A 23,637-nucleotide genomic window follows, 5' to 3' on the forward strand; every position below is an offset into this window, starting at 1 on the left:
TCGACCTGCAGTCAGCTTCACTCCTGGTGACTGAAACAATGATCCTGGTTGACCTTAGATTCTGTGAATTAATGAATCCCCTGTTCTTTCCCTTCCTTCTTGGGCCATGGAGAGAGTTGGAAGGTCTGAATTGCTTTCAATACAGTTGCAGCTCTGCAGTAGGACAATGGCTATAAACAAATCGTCAGCTTCAGGGCTTTAGCCATTTGCCTGCATGGTCAAGCAGATTTTTTTTCTCCCGTTGCACAGTGGCCAGATGTATTCTGTCTTTGTTGGCTTTTGCCTTCCTATTGTGGTGGAAAATTAACCACGCGTTGTGTTTGGATCAGAACAAACCTGAGGCCAGCTTTATTCAAGCATGCGCATACAGGGAGAGTCAGCCAGAGCTGCTCTGGCGTAAACAGAAAATACAGGAGTTTATATAGCGGAAAACCACAATTGGTCAAGCACATTTCCACCAATGGAGCTTTCCCTTATTTGGCATATAATGCGAGCCTTAACAGTAGTTTTGCCTTATTTGGAATTTGGAATATAGCAAAACAAGCTTTAACTGTTATTGACAGGTTGTTCTTTTGCGGTTAACAGTTTTTCCTAATTTCTAGCTGTTAGGGTTACATTTCTTAAGCTGTGCTGCTGAAATTGCCCCACAATGGAATTTTCCTTACTCTCTTCTTAAGCTTCATATACACAGTTAGCTTGACCAAAGTTTTAGGCCTACTTGAGTCTACTGTGTTTTTCCTCCACACTATGAAGCATCAGCAGTTGGCCACAGTTGGAGATGAGACACTGAACCGTATGCACTAGTGTTCTGACATGGTACAAAAAATCCTCTTTCTTAGATGCCTGACTGTGTGTCTTGCTCACATGTTCAGGGGCGAATGATTGCCCGATTTGGGGGTTGGGAAGGACTTTCCACCAGGTCAGATTGATAGAGACCTTGGGTTTTTTTGCCCGTCCTTTCATTTGGGCAAATCCCATCTAATCAATTATCTGCCATTGCAGGAGCCTCAGGCATTGGTGATGTCTTGTCTCTGCGTGTTGCACACTCCAGTTCAGTCTCCTGTGTTATTGGTCTCAACAGAGCAGCAAATGGGTGAAATGTAATGACCTGAGAGACACAGGAGGCCAGACTAGATGGTCCCTTCTGGCCTTAATCTCTATGGAATTATATCTGAATCACTTGTTATGATTGTACATAGTGGATCACTGCAAAACAGAAAAATATACAGTTTTGAAAATAGAGCCCCTGAAGAGACAGTAAGCCCCTTTAAAGGTGGCTGCCCTAGCATGGAGAGCCTCCTGGGGCAGCAGAACTGGGAGGACAGTTGAACCTAGTGCCCCTATAATGCAAATGTTGGAGGCTGATCTGTTTCTGCCCTCTCCTTGTTCCGCTACACATTCTGGCAAGTACAGCATCGCCCTGTTCCCAGCCTTGAGCCAGCTCCCCACAGCACAGAAGCTCCCCAGGCAGAGCACTTGTCCCACTTCCCCTTCTATGATTCCTTCCCCACATTCAAAGCAAGCTTTTACTGACTGTGGGGGCTCCATGGGGAAGTTAATAATAATAATTAATAATAGAGCTGCAGGTTGTGTTAACTTCTTTGTGCTTTTGTGGAACTGATGGGGTGACTTAAAGAAATTCCTGTTTGCTGTAGCAAACACCATCAACATCTGTCCTGTTCCTAGCTTCCTGATTATTTCCCTACCAGTAGCCAGCGTTCCAATGTAACCCTTTCCAAACAGAGCTGCTCGTCCCAGCCCTCTTAAAACCATTGTCTTAAAACTATATAAACCACTTATAGAGGGCAGTATTATCAACTTTTTTTCCATTCTTCATTATTTGTGGAAAGGGGAAATGCCTCAATTGTTGCACTTTCAGTACATGGGATGGTAAATATTGAATTTAGAGGCATAGTCAGTAAGATAGAAAACTATTATGATAATTCTTCAATGCTATCCATGCTATGAACTAAATCACTTGCATGATAATAGAAAGTTACTTTTTAACTGTTGAATACGATGTAAATCATGAGCAAATCAGAGTAACAATGAACAGCTAATATCTCAATATTGTTGATAAGCTTCTTTGCCCTGTACATAATGTGAACAATTTAGAAACACTCAAAAGAGTTGCCTATCCTGTGTGGAAGATCTGTTAACAAGGAAACCGTATGTGTGTACACAGGTAGTCAGACAGACACATTTGTGATGTGACTGAAGAATCTGTAGCTCTTTGTAGCTGGTTTATTACTGATTAGTGTTTTTCAAGTAGCAGTGAAAGAGGAGTATTTATAGTTAATTCCACTGGAAGGAAAAATAATGACAATTTATTTTAATCAGACTTAATTCTTTGATGTTTTAAGTGTGCATCTCAGATCTGGTAAAGTAACTACCAAAATCAATAACAAAATGTAAGTAAGTGCAAAATTTTCCCCTGCAATGCTATTTTGAGTCTGATACTGAATTCTGTCACTTTACTGATATAGTAAGCAATCTGTCTTACATATTCTCAGAGTCATTCAGAGTGACTTTAGCCTTTAGTCATGCAGAGTGCCCTTTTGGTGACTTTATACTCTAAGCCTAGGGCCTAATGACCAAAATCACTTCTATATAGGAAATCCAGCTCCTAAATGAGTATTGTATGATTATTCCAACCTGTCTGAAGATACAGGAGAGGCTCCTGCTGTGCTCAGGCTTGTTATATAGTCACTCTTGTTCACTCACCCTGAAGTTGCAGAGTTTATTCCTTCCATTTACAGGAGAACATTTCAATTTAGTTGCTGTGCATTTACTCACTGAAGTGCTCCGACTACTAACTTTAGTCATTTATACCTGTTATTTGAAAGATTCAGTTCTCTGTTCATAAAAAATGCTTACAAAAGTTTAATCTTGATTTTTAAAACTGTAAAAGTGGTGATCTTAAAACAACCTAGGAAGGGAAACTGCTTACATGATGTAAAAGAGTAGATGTTGGCTGTGACAACACAACTTTCTACTGGATCCTCAATACAGCTAAATTCCACCACATTCAATGTCTCTTCCCCAAAGAGCTTACAATCTCTGTAGACAATGTACAGAAAAGTAGGAGCAGAGAGGTAGAGGAACAAAAATCAGTATGACTGAATAGTGGTGTTAAACTTTAGACTTGTTTCCACAATTTTGTTTGATTTCTGTTGAGATGGCTTTTGAACCTTATTCATTTAGTAATATTCAATACCTTATTCACTCAGTTCCCAAGAAGTAAGCTTGACTTTGAACTCATCACTCAGGATTTTTTTCTTATTGGCATTCTGTTAAACTACACTTGAGTTGATAAGGCTTAAGGGTATGTCTACACTACAAAATTAGGTCGAATTTATAGAAGTCGGTTTTGTAGAAAGCGGTTTTATACAGTTGATTGTGTGTGTCCCCACACAAGTGCTCTAAGTGCATGTAGTCGGCGGAGTGTGTCCACAGTACCGAGGCAACCGTCGACTTCCGGAGCGTTGCACTGTGGGTGGCTATCCCACAGTTCCCGCAGTCTCCGCCGCCCATTTGAATTCTGGGTAGAAATCCCAGTGCCTGATGGGGCTAAAACATTGTCGCGGGTGGTTCTGGGTACATATCATCAGGCCCCCGTTCCCTCCCTCCCTCCGTGAAAGCAAGGGCAGACAATCGTTTTGCGCCTTTTTTCTTGAGTTTCTGTGCAGATGCCATACCACGGCAAGCATGGAGCCCGCTCAGCTAACCGTCACCGTATGTCTCCTGGGTGCTGGCAGACGTGGTACTGCATTGCTACACAGCAGCACTTAATTGCCTTTTGGCAGCAGAAAGTGCAGTATGACTGGTAGCCATCATCGACGTAGTTCCGGGTGCTCTTTTAATCGGGCGCCTGGGAAAACATGGGAGTGACTCAGCCAGGTCATTTCCCTTGTTTTGTCTCGTGGCGATTCAGTCCTACCGGCAGTGCGCTGTCTTTTAACCTCCAGCCAGCAGAAGATGATGGCTAGTCGTCATACTGCACCGTCTTCTGCTGAGCACCCAGGAGCTGATGATGGCTAGCAGTCGTACTGCACAGTCTGCTGCCAGCAAGATGTATAAAGATAGATGAAGTGGCTCAAAACAAGAAATAGACCAGATTTGTTTTGTATTCATTTTCTCCTCCCTCCCTCCTTCCCTCTGTGAAATCAACGGCCTGGTAACCCCAGTTTTGAGTTCTATCCTTGAGGGGGCCATTCAGTTTCTCGCAAAGCCACCCCCTTTGTTGATTTTAATTCCCTGTAAGACAACCCTGTAAGCCATGTCGTCAGTCGCCCCTCCCTCCGTCAGGGCAACGGCAGACAATCGTTCCACGCCTTTTTTCTGTGCAGATGCCATACCATGGCAAGCATGGAGCCCGCTCAGATCACTTTGGCAATTAGGAGCACATTAAACACCATGCACATTATCTAGTAGTATATGCAGCATCAGAACCTAGCAAAGCAATACCGGGCGAGTAAGCAACGTCAGCGCAGTGACGTGAGTGATGAGGACAGGGACACAGACTTCTCTCAAAGCATGGGCCCTGGCAATGTGGGCATCATGGTGCTAATGGGGCAGGTTCATGTGCTGGAACGCTGATTCTGGGCTCGGGAAACAAGCACAGACTGGTGGGACCGCATAATGTTGCAGGTCTGAGACGATTCCCAGTGGCTGCAAACTTTCGCATGCATAAGGGCATTTTCATGGAACTTTGTGACTTGCTTTCCCCTGCCTTGAAGCGCATGAATACCAAGATGAGAGCAGCCTCACAGTTGAGAAGTGAGTGGCAATAGCCCTGTGGAAGCTTGCAACGCCAGACAGCTACCGGTCAGTGCGGAATCAATTTGGAGTGGGCAAATCTACTGTGGGGGGCTGCTGTGATGCAAGTAGCCAACGCAATCAAAGATCTGCTGATATCAAGGGTAGTGACCCTGGGAAATGTGCAGGTCATAGTGGATGGATTTGCTGCAATGGGATTCCCTAACTGTGATGGAGCCATAGACGGAACCCATATCCCTATCTTGGCACCGGAGCACCAAACCGGCGAGTACATAAACCACAAGGGGTACTTTTCAATAGTGCTTCAAGCTCTGGTGGATCACAAGGGACGTTTCACCAACTTCAATGTGGGATGGCCGGGAAAGGTACATGACACTTGCATCTTCAGGAACTCTGGTCTGTTTCAAAAGCTGCAGGAAGGGACTTTATTCCCAGACCAGAAAATAACCGTTGGGGATGTTGAAATGCCTATAGTTATCCTTGGGGACCCAGCCTACCCCTTAATGCCATGGCTCATGAAGCCATACACAGGCAGCCTGGACAGTAGTCAGGAGCTGTTCAACTACAGGCTGAGCAAGTGCAGAACTGTGGTAGAATGTGCATTTGGACGTTTAAAAGTGCGCTGGTGCAGTTTACTGACTTGGTTAGAGCTCAGCGAAACCAATATTCCCACTGTTATTACTGCTTGCTGTGCGCTCCACAATATCTGTGAGAGTAAGGGGGAGACGTTTATGGTGGGGTGGGAGGTTGAGGCAAATCACCTGACTGCTGGTTTCGCACAGCCAGACACCAGGGTGGTTAGAAGAGCACAGGAGGGCGTGGTGTGCATCAGAGAAGCTTTGAAAACCAGTTTCATGACTGGACAGGCTACGGTGTGAAAGTTCTGTTTGTTTCTCCTTGATGAAACCCACCGCCCCTTGGTTCACTCTACTTCCCTGTAAGCTAACCACCCTCCCCTCCTCCCTTCGATCACCGCTTGCAGAGGCAATAAAGTCATTGTTGCTTGATATTCATGCATTCTTTATTCATTCATCACACAAATAGGGGGATGACTACTAAGTTAGCCCAGGAGGGGTGGTGGAGGAGGGAAGGAAAATGCTACACAGCACTTTAAAAGTTTACAACTTTAAAATTTATGGAATGCCAGCCTTCTGTTGCTTGGGCAATCCTCTGGGGTGGAGTGGCCTGGTGGCAGGAGGCCCCTCCACCGCGTTCTTGGGTGTCTGGGTGAGGAGGCTGTGGAACTTGGGGAGGAGAGCAGTTGGTTACACAGGGGCTGTAGCGGCGGTCTGTGCTCCTGCTGCCTTTCCTGCAGCTCAACCATACACTGGAGCATATTGGTTTGATCCTCCAGCAGCCTCAGCATTGAATCCTGCCTCCACTCATCACGCTGCCGCCCTTTCAGCTTCAACCCTCTCTTCAGCCCACCAATTACTTTCTTCAGCTGACCACCTCTCCTCCCGGTCATATTGTGATTTCCTGCACTCTGACATTGTCTGCCTCCACGCATTCGTCTGTGCTCTGTCAGTGTGGGAGGACAGCATGAGCTCAGAGAACATTTCATCATGAGTGCGTTTTTTTTGCCTTCTAATCTTCACTAGCCTCTGGGAAGGAGAAGATCCTGTGATCATTGAAACACATTCAGCTGGTGGATTAAAAAAAAAGAGGCAATGGTATTTAAAAAGACACATTTTATAGAACAATGGCTACACTCTTTCACGGTAAACCTTGCTGTTAACATTACATACATAACACATGTGCTTTCGTTCCAAGGTCGCATTTTGCCTCTCCCCACCATGTGGCTAGCCCCTCACACACACACCCCCCATGGCTAACAGCAGGGATCATTTCTGTTCAGCCACAGGCAAACAGGCCAGCAGGAATGGGCACTCTGAATATCCCCTTAAGAAAAGCACCCTATTTCAACCAGGTAACCATGAATGATATCACTCTCCTGAGGATAACACAGAGAGATAAAGAACGGATGTTGTTTGATTGCCAGCAAACATACACTGCAATGCTTTGTTCTACAATGATTCCCGAATACGTGCTACTGGCCTGGTGTGATAAAGTGTCCTACCATGGAGGACGCAATAAGGCTGCCCTCCCCAGAAACCTTTTGCAAAGGCGTTGGGAGTACATCCAGGAGAGCCGTGAATGCCAGGGCAAATTAATCCTTTCACATGCTTGCTTTTAAATCATGTATAGTATTTTAAAAGGTACACTCACCAGAGGTCCCTTCTCCGCCTGGTGGGTCCGGGAGGCAGCCTTGGGTGGGTTCGGGGGGTACTGGCTCCAGGTCCAGGGTGAGAAACAGTTCCTGGCTGTCGGGAAAACTGGTTTCTCCGCTTGCTTGCTGTGAGCTATCTACAACCTCATCATCATCGTCATCTTCCTCGTCCCCAAAACCTGCTTCTGTGTTGCCTCCATCTCCATTGAAGGAGTCAAACAACACGGCTGGGGTAGTGGTGGCTGAACCCCCTAAAATGGCATGCAGCTCATCATAGAAGCGGCATGTTTGGGGCTCTGACCTGGAGCAGCCGTTCGCCTCTCTGGTTTTCTGGTAGGCTTCCTCAGCTCCTTAAGTTTCACGCAGCATTGCTTCAGGTCCCTGTTATGGCCTCTGTCCTTCATGCCCTGGGAGATTTTGACAAATGTTTTGGCATTTCGAAAACTGGAACGGAGTTCTGATAGCACGGATTCTGCTCCCCATAAAGCGATCAGATCCCGTACTCTCCCGTTCGGTCTATGCTGGAGCTCTTTTGTGATTCTGGGACTCCATCATGGTCACCTCTGCTGATGAGCTCTGCATGGTCACCTTTGCTGATGAGCTCTGGCCAGCATGGCAAGCTGCAGGTGACCATGCAAACAGGAAATTGAAATTCAAGAATTTGGGGGCCTTTTCTTGTCTACCTGGCCAGTGCATCTGAGTTGAGAGTGCTGTCCAGAGTGCTCACAATAGAGCACTCTGGGATAGCTCCCGGAGGCCAATACCGTCTAATTGCGTCCACAGTACCCCAAATTCGACCCAGCAAGGCCGATTTAAGCCCTAATCCACTTGTCAGAGGTGGATTAAGGAAATCGATTTTAAGAGCCCTTTAAGTGGAGAAAAAGGGCTTCATCGTGTGGACAGGTGCAGGTTTACATCGATTTAACGCTGCTAAATTTGACCTAAACTCCTAGTGTAGACCAGGACTAAGTGTAGGAGTTGGATACAGGGCATACCATACATCCAAAGTTACACAGCAAACCTCTTTATATATATTTACAAATTACATTGAACTTATTATTCATTGCATTACACCTGTTGGGATTGCATGGTTACTTTGTAGGAACCAATCCCTGTACAGCATTCTTTGTCCACACACTATTCATGTGCAACATACTCTTTACTTCATTTTTATATTCCTGACTTATCTTATCCATTGTAAATGGTTCCCTGGGTGTTCCCCCTTATCTGAGCTAATACTTAGATTCTGTTTCCAGCCTGCTGACCTGTTTACCTCCCTAATCCTGTCTCCCAAGAAATGAGGTCTCCTCTCATGTCAAGTCAGGCCTACAATTTCTTTTATGCGCACATTATTTCAGTAAGGCAAGGTAGATGGGGAGGTGAGATCTAGGGGTCATAGGCATCCCTGTAGGGATTTCATTTCAAAAGGACATAAAGAAGGAAAAGGTGGAAGCCTGTTGAACAGATCAGAGTGGGGTTGACAAATTTAGTAGATGCCTCCTAGCTAGAGAACTAAACCTGCTAGCCAGGGGAAATACCAGTAGCAAGGACCAGGAACTCTGGTGGGAAACTCATCCCTGATGCCATCCACAGAAGCTGTTCTAGAACCCTTGTTGGTGGTTCCTTCATTCTCTCATGTTAGCCTCTGGCTAGCAAGGGACTACTACATTTGAAGAGGTGGATTTAACTTCAAATGTAGTAGTCCCCTGCTAGCCAGAGGCTAACATGAGAGAATGAAGGAACCACCAACAAGGGTTCTAGAACAGCTTCTGTGGATGGAGGAACATGGGCGGGGGAGCGAGCAGAGATCAGAGGAATCTGATTTTAAGAGCTGCAAAAAAGCCAGAGAAGTAATGTACACAGGTACTTCTTTGTTACTCTTCCACAACTATTCACCACTCTATGTTTAAAAAAAAATTGTAGAGCCTTCCCTGAAGTTTTTTTTAAAAAATTACACACTTTGACTAAGGTAGATTGAAAGCTCAGGGATGCTGTTGGAAGTGGATATACTTATATTTTCCCTAGTCCCAAGGACACTGTGTTCAGGTGCTGGTAGGAAAACAGAATAAATCGATGCAAAAGTGCTGTAGAGAAGGAAGTTATTGCAAAAAATTATTTAGACCAAATTTATTCTACATGAAATTATTGTATTTTCTAGCTTTGTTTTTTTATTATAATAGTTTGTGTTCATGCACTGCTCCCTGTTTTCTAGTGTTGCATATGCATATTGCATTAGTTGTAAGTAACATCTAATGTGTTCCAGATCAATGTGTGTGTTGTATCATGCTATTTTAGGTGCCCAGCACTGGAGAGGGTTGGATAGTCTGCACAACTTGGTGGGATTTGGCAGATTGGTGATAACCTCTTTAGGAGGGACAGATTGGTTTCTTCAGATCCTGGGAAGATGAATTGCAACTGAAATTCATCTGTGTGCAGTGAACAAAGTCTGTGTACTGCTTAAGACTCACAAGAGCCTTCAGAATACAGCATATGTGCAACTTAAGCAGTTCATAGCCCTTGTGCTGAATATTACTAGAAATGAGTATTTTTGAAGCAGTGTGAATTAGGATCATTAGTAGGTGATAGAATAGTTTTATACAGTGCCTCATCCAGTAAACTGTTTTTTGTTGCCTAGCAAATGGGCCATTACCTTTATGCATTGATCCCTACCCTTATATTTTAAAAGAAAGTACTTGTTAAAGCTCTTCTTTTATTGTGCCTTGTTGGAGAAGGCACTTCATTTAGAAATCAACGTGTGCTTTATTACACTACATGCATATTTTTTTCTGTACATATTACACATTCTCAATTGCGGCTTTGAGTGTGGAGTGATATGAGTATTTAAAATCAAATCAAATAAAGGAATGTTTAAAAATAAAACACAGTTGAAAGGCTAAGATAAAGTGAGTAATTATGAAGATAGCTTGGATAGAGCTGGAGAAGGATTAGGGCAAGATAAGTGAAGACATTTAAGCAGGAGTGGAATTGTGCTTGGGGCTGGATCTAAAGCTCATTGAAGGAAGCAAGGTTTAGAAAATTTCTGACCAGCCTTGATGGCTGATCTTATAGGTCTTTTCCATCTTTAACTCACATAATATCCATTTACAAAGACATCTGCTGTAAATACGTAGTATCCACAATTAGGATTAGTGTCATGCATGCTGTTCATGTGCTATTTTTAATGGTCAGACATTGTTATACAATAACTAGTTACAAAGGTGGAGTTATTATTCTGGATATAAGTAATTTGTAACATACTACATGTGCTTTATGTATGAAATTGTCCTTCAGGTAAGAATATTAAATAAGCATTTAAAAAAGAAATGACACTTGGAAAAGTCACTCGGGACATGCCACGCACAAAAATTGATTGGGCAAAGGTGACATCACTATGCTAGGAGTGAGGTCAGTAGATCGTTGTAATAAAAGGGACTGCAGAGCAAGGAGCCCAGTCAGGAAGAGGACATGGAAGGTTGTTAGAAAATCTGTACAGAATTTAGATTAGCTACTTTAGTGTAGTTATATAAATTTTAATATCTTCCTTAATAATAAAATTCATCTATATCCCAGACGTTGGGTTATTGGTCTCTTGGCCTTTCCTAAGAAGTAATTGAGCACTTTTTGTGGGGACAATGGGAATTGAGGAGTTCTGATTAGTTTTCACTAGTTTATAAATTATTTATCACCTTATTTCATTTTCTTCTTACACCTATTGGGACCTTTTCGCAGTCATGTTGTATAATAAGAAAGTGAGCACCCAGATTCTGTTTGCTATGGCTCACTCTCATGAGTCATTTAGCATTTTGTAATTCAATGGAAAAAGCTGTTGGATTAGTGGAAATGAAGTAAGAGCTTTAGAGATGTTTTCCCTACCATGTTTTCCTTCTTGAAAACGTAATAATGATTTGACTTATTTGAGGGTGGGCAAATTGGCTAACAAGTCTGGACCTGCATTGTTATACAGGACCCCTATCACCTAACCAACCAGTCAGATGCCCTTTTTTAAAATGCATATTTCATAAAATAGATAGATAATACTTAGTCCTGCCATGAGTGCAGGGGACTGGACTAAATGACCTCTTGAGGTCCCTTCCAGTCCTATGATTCTATAATTCTACGTACATCATGTGGGTCAAATTGGATGAAATCAGCACCCTGAGCTGTGTCTTTAGATGTGCTCAGTTTCCCTGTGTATCTTATCTATATGAAAGTTAACACATTTTGATATATTGTTTAAAATGTCCTTCTGTGCTTTTTGTTTTTGTTGTTGTAAGATTCTGTTTGTTAAAGGTGGGATACTGAACATGATGAACTTCAAATATTTGTGACTTCTCATGTTGTCCTTCTTTCAGTTTAAAAGCATGCAGAAGGGAGCATTATTCCCAAATAAGCCACAGTCTCTTTGCTGCCCTCTGCAGCTGAGGCCAGTAGCCACTAGAGTCAATGAATACTGAGCCCTGTTTTGTGACAGGAGCATTAATCTTCTGTACTCTTGGGTGTGTCTACACAGCATCTGAGAGCAAGTCTTCCAGCCTGAGTATCAGAGAGTCGGCCACAGCAGGGTCACTTTCCTAGCAACACAGTGGGCATAGCTGATCCTGGCACAAGTTGCCTGATTGACCACACTTCCTGAGTGGTGGAGGGGCGGGAGCTAAACTCCTATTTGACCCAGTAGCAGCCAGAACTTGCTGGCTGTCCAACACATTCCACATGGCAGCTGTGCTTGATCCTGTTTCCTGTGCCTGGTTCTGCCCAGTCTGCTCTTGTGCCTGCTTCAGTTCTACCCTTTTCCATCCTTGACACCCCTGGTTTTACCCTAAGCTCTGCTTCCTGACCATAACTTCAGCTTGCCCACTGGCTCTGACCTTAGGCTTTGCTCTCAGCCACACCCCTGAGTGTCTCATGGCCCCATTTTTTGACTCTGGTTTGGTTCAAGTCCACTCACACCTGCATGCCTGGCCACCCCCAGGGCTCCAACCTTAGGCCTGGCTGCCCACGTCCTAGGCATGATCCTGAGTCCGAGTTCACAGATTTGTCATAGCACAATCATGCTAATGTGTTAAAAATAGCTGGGTAGATGGGGCTTTGATGTTGTGGCTCAGGATCTGAAGGCCACCTCCCTTCCCCACCAGGCTTCAGAGCCTGAGCTCCAGCCTGAGATGAAACATCTACACAACGGTTTTTAGAGTGCTGCTAATACAACTCTGTGGCTCTGGGTTGGGAGGCTTATTCCTGGAAGCAGTGTAGATGTAACCCCTGATTCATGTCAAGTGGCTTGTGCCAAGCGATATAGATTAATCCCGTTAGGCACTCCTGTGTCACACCATGATTACACACCAGGCATGGACTGCTCACCATACATAACTAGAGGGCCTGCATTAAAATCTGGCCCAAACACAGCACCTACATGCTCAGAATCCCTACCTCCACACACTTAATGGACACCCAGTGCAACCCACATGGTTGTGTCCCATGACATGTTGACAATGAGCTCCCCGTGGCTGTTCACATAAAGGCAAATCCTATTCCTTGTAAATGAAATGCCTCTTGACTTTAATAAGACTAGACTTTGGCACATATTTCACATGGTTATTACTGCGAACAAGAGCAGCTGCTCAGAGCAGCAGTAACTCATCACAAGTTTTCTTTATTCTTTTTCATTTTTATATTTTTCTGATGGAAGCATACCAAGGATAGCAGATGTTTCCCAGCTCCTGCAAGGAATATGTGTCCTGGAGGTTGCACACCCCTTTTCACGCTATCAAATGTAAACTTGCAAGGGGGCTGATGGTGGTCGTAATATTGCACGGTGAAATTTCTATTTTTCTCATTAAGCTTAATTTATTATGTTTTTCTGCTCTCAACCATACTATTGAACTGAATGAGGCAAAAATGTGCCCATTATTATAAGCTGAGTAATATGTTAGATTTACATGAATAAGTATATAGCAATTAACTCCATGTAAAATAGCCATCAAACCAATTTTTATGCATTAGAACTGGGAGAAAGTTCCCCAGTAACGAGTGACACATTTGGGAATCTGATCACTAGAAGCAAGAAAACAAATGAATGATTTTAAAACCAATTTAATTTGCCAGAAAACATTAATCATAGAAGGCCAAACTCTGCCCTCAGGCAAGCTGGTGCAACTCCAGTTGAGTACAATGGGAGTTGTGTGCACAAATCTGAAGGCAAAATTAAGCCTTTAATTTGGACATGTTTAATCTTCTGGCAGTAGAGTAGTTGTTGGACTTTCTATTGCAGTCTTTTTCAGTGTTGGTAAAAATGATAAATGATCATTGATGGAATTAGAGGGAAATCAGATTTGCATTGGATTTGCAGGTGAAATCAATATGTCAAAAGTAGCTGTTCAGAAGCAAAAATCATGGACCAGATCCTTAGCAGTATGAACAGAAATGAATATAGCTTTGGTGGCTTCCAGATAGATTAAAAACTGATGCATAAAATTACTTGGAGTGTCCTTGTGTTTAGTATACTGAATCCTGGTTTATAACCACCGGAACACCCCAGTATGAGTATTGTAAACTCTGAAAATCTAGAACGTTCAGCCAGTTGCAGTGAAGAACAGCTGCTTACATTTAAGATAACATTCTCAAAACCATCACAACATCAAAAACTCTGTTTGAATCCTTTTAGAGTGTCAGGCAAGTCTGATACCCAACTGGTGACTTAATTAGAGAATAAAAGAGGAGCATGGACTGTTCTCAGTTAATATTAGAAGTGGTCAAATTTAACTGTCGAGTTTTGTGGTCTTCAGCCAGGTCTTAACAAAAATACTTTCACCCCTAAAATGGACTCTAGAGAGTGAAAAAAATGGAAAGCAGCAAAAAAAAAGATCTATTTATCATCTAGGTATGTAGTTATATAGTGTAACACGCTGCAGTATCTGCGCACTGATACCAGTTAAGAGACATGGCACTTCTATATTGAAATGATGGGTACCTTAGAAATACCATAAACAGACAAGTACAGCAGATAGAAGTGATACTTGTAGACCACATCTCGCAAAGAATTTGGGAGGGATGAGGTGGGAAAGAGGAATAGGGGCCTGTGTTCTGTATGCAGAACAAGCCTCAAAAGTAATAATGTATTCCTTCAAGCTCCCTCAGATCCAAAATAGCCATTTCAGTTCCTATATATTTCCCTTGGTTGACGTTCAATGTCATAATCCTAGGGCCTCATTAGCCTGACAAAATGATGTTATTTTTTAAATAACTTGCACGCAAATGGCATTCCCCAAGTCTGCCTAGTTCCATTATTAAGGTAGTTCTCCTGTGTGATGTGAGATTAACTGTTTCTAAATGCTACGTGGTGACAAACAATTTTTTGTACTTCCACAAAAAAAAAAAAAACTTGCAAAACAGAATTGGCTCACAAGAACTTCCGTTCTAGAGTGAAGTGCATGAGCATACATTGGATCAATGCCGTAGCACACATATACATTAATGGCTTTCCCTAGCAATGGAAACAATGTACACTTTTTATATCGGGGATTAGAACAGGATCAGTGAGGTGTCCTCTAAGAGCAGATACTGCAGGATTCTTTTGTCCCTATTTAAAGAAATCCATTTCCTCATATGTATTCAGCTAAAGTCTCCCAGTTACTCGTTATCCAGTCCATGTAAGAAATTTTGGATTGATTAATGATCATGCCTAAAAGGCAATGTAGCTATCCAGTGGTAAAGAAAAGACACATAAAATTTAAGACATATATAGAACCAAATTCTGCTTAAATCAGTAAATCCAGATACTCCTCTCACTTACACCTGTTTTACACCTGTACAGTGAATTTAATGGATCATTCCTGCTTTACACAAGAAGAGAATCCAACCCTTTGGCTTCAGAAGGGGTTGCACACATTTAAAGGAGAGCAGATCTAGGTCCATAGTAAAATATTGGTGGAGAGTTCATACATCTGTCAATAATTAGTTTCTATTACACTTCCTCTTATGGGTCGGTGAGTTCGTTTAAAAATTATACAAGCCAAACTGTCTTGGCAAGAATCATGATTAATGAATATTCAGCACCTGCTGGGAAAGAATAAACAAGGCTATCCAGCATGTGAAATCATATATTGCAGATGGGAAAATATTTAAATACAAACACTGGGAGTCTGTCCTCTTATTTCAGTGTAAATAAAAAGGAACCCAGCTGAAATCAATGGAATTATACCAGTGTAAGAGATCCTGAATTAGGCCAAATCAGGTCCTCAATGGTGTTTATTTTAATCTGACATTTCATATTCAGTGTGTATTTTTGATTGTACTGTCAAAGTTCTCTTTCTCCTCTTTTAAATAAAGTTAAAGAATAAACTCTCTTTTAATGCACAGGTATAATTTAAATTCAAAATACACAAAAGAAACATCACAGCAAACATAATTTGTAAACATATTCAACTACAATTTTTATGCTGATGACTCAGAAATCTACCTCTCTACTTCAGACCTGTTGCTTTCTGTCCAAACTAAAATCTTGGCCTGTCTTTTTGACATCTTCTTGTGGTCATCTAGACATAAGCTCAGCCTGGATAAGACAGAGTTTTTACCTTCACTTCCCCTTATCTCCTTTCTCTATCACTCTGGAAAACACCACCATCTTGTATCTCACTCAACTCATAATCTTTGCATCCTTTTCTACACAGACTACTCTTCAACATCCTCATATCCAGGCTATATCTAAATCTTGCCATTTTTTTCTGCATAACCTCTCTAAAATGTAGCCTTTCCTATCCATTCACACAGATGAACTCTCATCACCATGTGTCTCAATCACTGTAATATCCTTTTTGGTGGCCTGAACAAATGCAATTTTGCTTCATTCATATCCATTCAGAATGCTTCTGCAATGTCTGTTTTCATAGCCTGACACTTTGATCATATCACCCTTCTCTTTGCATCCGTCTACTGTCTCCCATTTCTCCATAGCATCAAACAGAAGCTATTTGGTTTCACTTTCAAAACCCTTCCTGGCCTATCCCTACTCTATCTTCTCTCATTCGCTAGCGAGATGTTGACTTCTGATCAGCCAGTGATACCACTTGTTACATTTTCAAGCAAGAACCTTTACGCTTTCTCTCATTCTGCCCCGCACACTTGGTAGCTTTGCAGATGTTTATGGAGAGCGTCTATCTCATTATCCACTTTCAAATCCCTTCTTAAAACTCCCCTTTGCTGTGATGCCTACAGAACAGTTGACAATGATTAGGCTGCTGTGGTGCTGAGAAAACTGCCTATCATGCTGACCAACACTGTCTCATTGTTTCCTTGTGCTTCCCCAATCTATCAGTTCTTCTGTCCCCATCTGTTGTCTCTTGTTTTATATTTAAATTGTAAACTCTTTGGGGCAGGACCTGTATTTTTTTTGTTCTCTGTTTATATGGCATCTAGCCTAATGAAGTCCTGCTCCATGACTAGGGCTCGTAGGTACTATAATAATACAAATAATTAATAGTAATTCAGCCTCACAGTGCATAGTATATTTATTTAATAGAGCATTAAAAATGCCAATTTTTCATAGAAATTCTTCAGCATTTTTGTTTTATCCCAAAATTTCCCATGAATGAAAAACTGACACAAAAATGAAAAATGTTCCATTAAAAAAAAACAGAATAAAATTTCATTTTTTTGCTAAAAACTTTGTTTCAGAAAACCAAATACCATTTTAATGAAAACCAACCCGAACCCCAAAACCTTTAACCCAACATTTACAGAAAAATGAAAAATTTTTCACTGGAAAATTCTGAGCAAAATGAAAACTTACCACAATTTTTTTTTGCTCAAAACCCCAATTTTAATTGAAAAAATGCTACAGTGAAAAATTTCTGACCAGATTTAATATTAAGGTATTAAAGTTAATGATAGGTGTTTTGCTTGCATAATACAATATATATATATATATATATATATATATATATAGGAAATGGAACCAAATTATGTTTGCTCTGGGAACGTATGGGTCTTGATCCTTTTAAGAATTGGAAGTCAAATCCTACTGAGGAAAATAGAAAAGGGCATCAACTCTGGCAAGTCAAGTGTAAAAGTATAATTTGGCAGACCAAAAAAGAATTTAAAGAGCCACTAGCAAAAAAATTAACAGCATTTTTTTTAAGTCCAGCAGAAGCAAGAAACATGCCAAAGAGTCACTGAGGCTGCTGAATGATCAAGGTGCTAAAAGAGTACTCAAGGAAAACAAGGTTGTTATGGAGAACTAAATGAATTTTTTGCATTGGTCTTCACTGCAGAGGATGGGAGGAAGATTCCCACATGTGCGCCATTCTTTTTAGGTGACAGATATGAGGAACTGTCCCAAATTGAGGTGTCAATAGAGGAGGTTTTCAAACAAATTGATATAGTAATAAGTCACCATGATCAGATGATCATTCAAGAGTTCTGAAGGAATGCATATATGAAATTGCAGGAAAAAACGAACTGTGGTATATAACCAATCATTTAAATTGGCTTCTGTGCCAGATGACAGGAGGGTAGCTAATGTGATGCCTATTTTTTTTCAAAGGTTTCAGAGGCAATTACAAGCTGATAAGCTGAACTTCAGTATCAGGGAAATTGGTTGAAAGTGTTGTAAAGAACACAATTATCGTACTCATAGATGAACATCATGTGTAGGGGGAAGAGTCCACATTGCTTTTGAAGGGAAATTGTGTCTTGTTAATCTATTAGAATTTTATGAGGGTGTCAACAAACATGAGGGCAAAAGTGGTTCAGTGGGTACAGTGTACTTGGGCTTTCAGAAAGCCTTTGACAAGCCCTCACCAAAGGCACTTAAGCAAAGAAAGCAGTCATGGGTAGGGGATCTACCAAATTCGTGGCAGTGAAAATCACATCATGGACCATGAAATCTAGTTTCCAGCCGCCCAGCTCTGAAGGCAGAGTGGAGAGCAGTGGCTGCTGGCCAGGCGCCCAGTTCTGAAGGCAGCGCAGCTACCACCAGCAGAACAGAAGTAAGCACGGTAATACCATCCCATGGCACTCTTACTTCTATGCTGCTGCTGGCAGCGGTGCTGCCTTCAGATGTGGGCATCCAAATTGCCACCCTTGCTTCTGCACTGCTGCTGGTGGCAGCTCTGCCTTCAGATCTGGGCACCCAGCCAGCAGCCACTGCTGTCTGGCCACCCATCCCTGAAGGCAGTACAGATGTGAGAGTGGCAATACCGCAACCCCCATAAAATAGTCTAGCAACCCCATTTTGGGTGGGGGACCCCAGTTTGAGAAACGCTGCTGAGAAATCATACATTTTTTCACATGTGAGTTACAGCATAAATAGGTTTCATGGGTGTGTAGCACTCGATCACTTGATAAAGTGCCTTGTTCTGTTCACTCCCTCTGAAGCATCTGGTACCGGCTACTGTCAGAAGACAGGACTACTGGGCTAGATGGACCATTGGACTGATCCAGTACTGCCATTCTAATGTTCTTATGATTCTCAAGTCCATTAAATCTGCCAGAATAGTACCTCGCAGCTGTTGGCATCTGAGTAGCTTGCAGTGGCAATGCAACTCAAACAGAGTTTGGCTCCAAAATATTGCCTTTTTGTGCATTTAAAATGTAATTTATTTGCTAGCCTTTTACAGGATCTCAGTAGAATCTTTGTTATCCTGTGCACACATTCTAACAGACCCACTCTTGCAGATATAGTGAATTAGAATAAAAGTCTCATATTGTTTCAGTGCATTACAGTATGCAAATTACAGTTCTAAAGTCCAGTTCTGCAAGCACTGTCATGCCTCGTGCTTAGTCCATAAAGCATGGCCCTTTGGATTGGGATTGCACACAGGACTTTGCAGGATCAGACCACTTGCTAATGAGATTGTTCTACAAAAGTACTTCAGTATAAGAGCGTTCCATTGTACATGAAAAACACATTAAACAGCAATTTAAAAAATCTGATTTCTCTCTATGCCCTCAGAGAGCAGCTGAACCGGATCACTAGAGAAATATTAAAGACTTTGCCAGTATCACATTTTAATTAACATTAATTAAAACAACATTGTATATAAACTAAAACAAAATGAATTTCACTCATAAGATACAATAAAAGATATTTTTCAAAGAAATTGTCTCTACTGAAATAGTTCATCACCAAAAACAGCCAGCTATTAATAAATTGTTTGACTACAGTACTATGCTATGGTATTTTGTCAGGGCCAAATTTTGCTCACCTTAGTCATTGTAGTCCCTGATTCTTATTGTCTTCACCCTGAGTAAAATGAGCAAAGCTTGATTCTTTGTTACAGCCTGATCCAATGTGCGTTGAAATCAACAGAGAGGCTCCCATTGACTTAAATGAGCTTTGTATCTGTCCCTCAGATATTTACTATAATGATTTAATATTAGAGATCATCTTGTGCTGGATGAGAAGAAGGTTGTAGCCTTCCCAGCAGGACCTATGGAATGGTTTTGATCCCTTAGAGTTCTAGTCCTGTGAAGATGAATTGGGAAGGGTGCAAGTGAGAATGGCATTAGAGATGGGAATAAAATGCAGCAGCTGTTTTTTACAGAGGCTATCATGATGTCCTTCTCTGGATATGGCAGAGGGCCTTTCAGGCGAGCTGGTGCTTCTGAGAGGCCACTCCTGGAAGACTTCTGCTCTCATTGCGGATGGTGCCCCACATAGAGTGAGCAAGGTGCGGTGGGGCAGATCACCAGGACTTAATGTTTCTGGAGTAGAAAGGAGGGATGGAGGGAATATTAGCTCTGCTTACCTCTTTTCTCAATGACTACTGATACTGAATAAGGAAAATCTGTCCTTTATTTCTATACTATAAGCCTATTTTCTGATTGTGCTGGGAGAAAATTTTCTGTTCAATATATTGTACAACAGGAATGCAAGCCACACCTACAGAATGGGGAGCTGATACTGGAAAGCAATGACTCTGAAAAGGATGTGTTGATGGTGGGAGGGAGTCATAATGCAAAAAAGCAACTCAACATGAGCTTCCAGTATGATACTTTGGGGGAAAAGGGCTAATGTGATCATTGGATATACAAAGGAGGGAGTAATGAGTAGGAGTATGGAGGTGACTTTATGGCTGTATATGGCATTAGTGACAAATGCAGGAATATTCCTTCCAGTTCTGGTGTCAACATTTTAAAAGGGATGTTGAATAATTACGGTGCAGGAGAAAATTACAGTAATGATTTGAGGCCTGGAGAAAATGCCTTATAATGAGATAATTTAAAAGCTCAGTATGTTTAGGTTATCAAAAAGGAGACTGAGAGGTGACTTGATTATGGTGTATAAGTGCTGCTATGAGTTGGGTGAACCATTATCATGGTCTGAGTTTTAAAAATAACCTCAGTGAGGTTGATGGATATGAATAAACCCTTCAATTAGCATAACTGTAAGGATAAGTTAATGCGCAGGTGGCTTTTGTTTGTCAGTTTTCAGTTGAGGGTCACACTTAAGTAAACTGAGTATGCTTCATATTTCTGACTCTGGTCGTTCATTATGATGGTTAGTTCCCTTTTAGCATTAGCATGGTGGAGGTGAAAGGTGCTAGAGACTGTCTTACTGGTGTTAGACTGAAGGCACCATGTCTTGCAGTAAATCGGCCAGCTTTGCAGCATCGTTACTCAGGATCTTTGCCAGCTCAGAGAAAGTTGGAGCCTGTAGCCCACAGCAGATGTCATCTGCATAGATAAATTTCTGTGACTGGGTTGGTGGCAGGTCACTGATGTATAGATTGAACAAAGTTAGGCTAGGACAGACCATTGGGATAACCCCGTTCATCTGTTTTTTTCCAAACACTTGTTTTCTCATCCACATGCACCCTGAACCATCTGTCTCAGAGTAGCAGTTCTATGGCGTCAGTAACCCATGATGGGTAGACCCGTAGACCCATGTGTCACACCATAGACCCATGTGCCACACCGTATCATACACTGCAGTGAGGTCAAGGAAAATAGCGCCTGTTTTCAGGTTTCTTTGAAAACTGTTTTTGATTAATGTGGTTAGAGCAAGTACTTGATTCCATGTGCTTCGACCTTGTGCTCAACATTCAAGATGTTCTCCACCACTGGTGTTGTTTGCTGTAAAATTAGGTGCTCTAGACCCTAGAAATACACAGAAAGCAGTGATAGTGGATGTTAGCTTGATGCCTGGTTTGGGTCTTTACCAGGTTTTGGAACGCCGATAACTTTTGACATGTACCAGATTTCCAGCAGTCTTCCTTTATTGGTGACCCTTATGAAGAATTGAGCCAGCCAAGATCACGCTGGTGGCCCAAGATGTTTTGGGAAATCTAAAAGGATGTTGTCAATGCCAGCAGTGGTGCCAGACGTGATGTCAGGGCCATAACCAGGGTGGGGTGAGTGGGGCAGCCGCCCAGGGCACAAAGCCACATGGGGCACAGCAGAGGGCGGTCAGGACAGCCCCCTAAAATTGTATACCGGTCCTAGTGCTCCAGAGCCTGCCAGAGTCACTTCCCCTCTCAGAAGTGATGTGCATTGGATCTGCCCACCACAGCTGAGTCACCTCAGTGCATGGTGGGAGGGGAGGGGAGGGGAAGGGGAGGACAGCTGGGTCTCCAGGGGCTCCCTCCCCGAGCTGGGCACTCCCGCTCCCCTGCATCTCCAAGTGCCACTTGGAGAGCACCGAAGTGAACTCCTAGGGGATCTGGGGAGGGGGGAGAGGGCATCCAAAGGCAGGTGAAACTTTCCCACAAGGGCCGGGCGGCCAGTGTCCCCCTGTAAACTCTAGGCAGGACACCAACCAGGGGCTCACAGGGGAGCAGCTGCTGCAGTCCAGGATCAGGAGTGAGGGAAAGTCCAGCCCCAGGCTACTCCAGGCCAGGTGCCAGTCCCATGAGAAGTGCGAAGACCATCACTCAGAAGCTGGAGGGGAAGCCCCCAGCTGATAAGCTGTGGCCAGATACCTCGGGGGACCATATGGGGCAGAATCAGGTTCTGGGTGAACAGACGCTGCTGTGGTCCCTGCTGGAGTCCCATGAAATCCCCTCCATCATCCTCTCGGTGCCCTCTGGCTGTGGCAAGGTGAGTGGCACCCTGGTTGTATTAGTAGTGCAACGGAGCCTCTATCCGAATGTGTGCCCCTGCCTGGGGCTGCAAATGGTGGTCACTAGGACTTATTCTCCCTAAAGGTCAGGCCTTCTTCCATCAGTGGCACCAGCACATTAACAAGGGCCTCACAAATTCTGGCCAACATTTAAGGTCGGGAGGAAGCAATAGTTTTACCCAAACACATCCATGCAGTTTCCCTGACATTCTCTGTTCCTGCTCTGAATTCTCTGCTCAACTTCCGACATGTGATCATCAGGGAAATATAATGATCATTGTGCCCATATGAAGAGAACGCCCTCCTTCCCCAGTCGCTGCCTGTATGATTAGGGAAAGGAGATATTAATAGTGGGCCACCCTCACCCTGAATGCAAGTGCCCCCCTAAGGGTGTTGTTTCACTGGTTCCCTGCCCCCAGTATTACTTCTGCAGCCCATTGAGGCTGCTCTGAATTATAGAAGCCTCCCCACTACTGCCTATGGCTTGTGGCATACGTTAGAATGGACACACCAGTATGTGTTACAGCCCCTATTCCTCCTGGCTCCACCATTCCCACACCATAACTTGGCATATGTGTACTTGTGGTGGCCTGTGCTGGGGAATTCTTCACTTGTCCTTTGCAATTGTTCACAGCTCCTAAGTGCCTTGAGAGCAGCATCTGGCAGCAGAATGAGTTGTGGAGTCCTCCCTCTGAACATTTTGGGGTACTTTTCCAAACTGAACTGAATCTCTGAAAATTTGAGGCTCCCCCATCATGCATTAAACTACAGATTGTCAATTTTTCTCTAGACTCTAGAGCTATTGTCTTTACTAAGTAAAACCAATAGATGACTACACACGGGATATGATGGTGCCTACAGGATATGGCCAGATTTCTCCCTGGTCTTCTTTTCTATGTTTATCTATCTCAGAACCCCAAAAATGTCAGGAAAAATCTCTGGTATTTCTTTGACATTTGCTTGTACTTATGTCTGTAAAAGGTAGATAGTTGTCTAATGTTCAGTAAATTCAATCTGATTGGGTTGTGAGTAGAGGATTGGAGATAATGTGATTACCATCTGAAGCATAAACACTATAATTTGTCTATGTAAATTAGCCTTGGGTTGTTTTTTTTACCATGCAGAACTATCCTAAAGGTTGTAAGATTATGGCCTAACATTATTCACCTATATCCAGCTGATTATTTTTACCTCCTGCATTCCCGTTTGTCATCAGTCTGAGCTCTGTAATCTGCTATATCAATCTGAGTGAAAGATTTTTGGTGAATAGTTTATTTGCTAGAAAAAATGCAGCTTCAGGTCAGCAGAAACTACCAAATTCAACCTGAATCCATAAACAAATTGTTTTGGTTGGAAAAAGTGGAAATATTTTGTTTTTACATTTTCTAAATGAAATGTTTTGTTTTTTTTATTTCTAAAATTATGTTTTGTTTAGAAATTTAACTAGATTAATCAACAACAACAAAAAGAACAAATACCCAAAACTGAAGTAAAATGTTTCCTTTCATTGGACCCAAAATTATTATTATTATTAATTATTATTATTATTATTATTATTATTTTGGTTTTGGCTACC

The sequence above is a fragment of the Natator depressus genome, chromosome 4 (genome assembly GCF_965152275.1).
Source record: "Natator depressus isolate rNatDep1 chromosome 4, rNatDep2.hap1, whole genome shotgun sequence".
Lineage (NCBI taxonomy): Eukaryota > Metazoa > Chordata > Testudines > Cheloniidae > Natator > Natator depressus.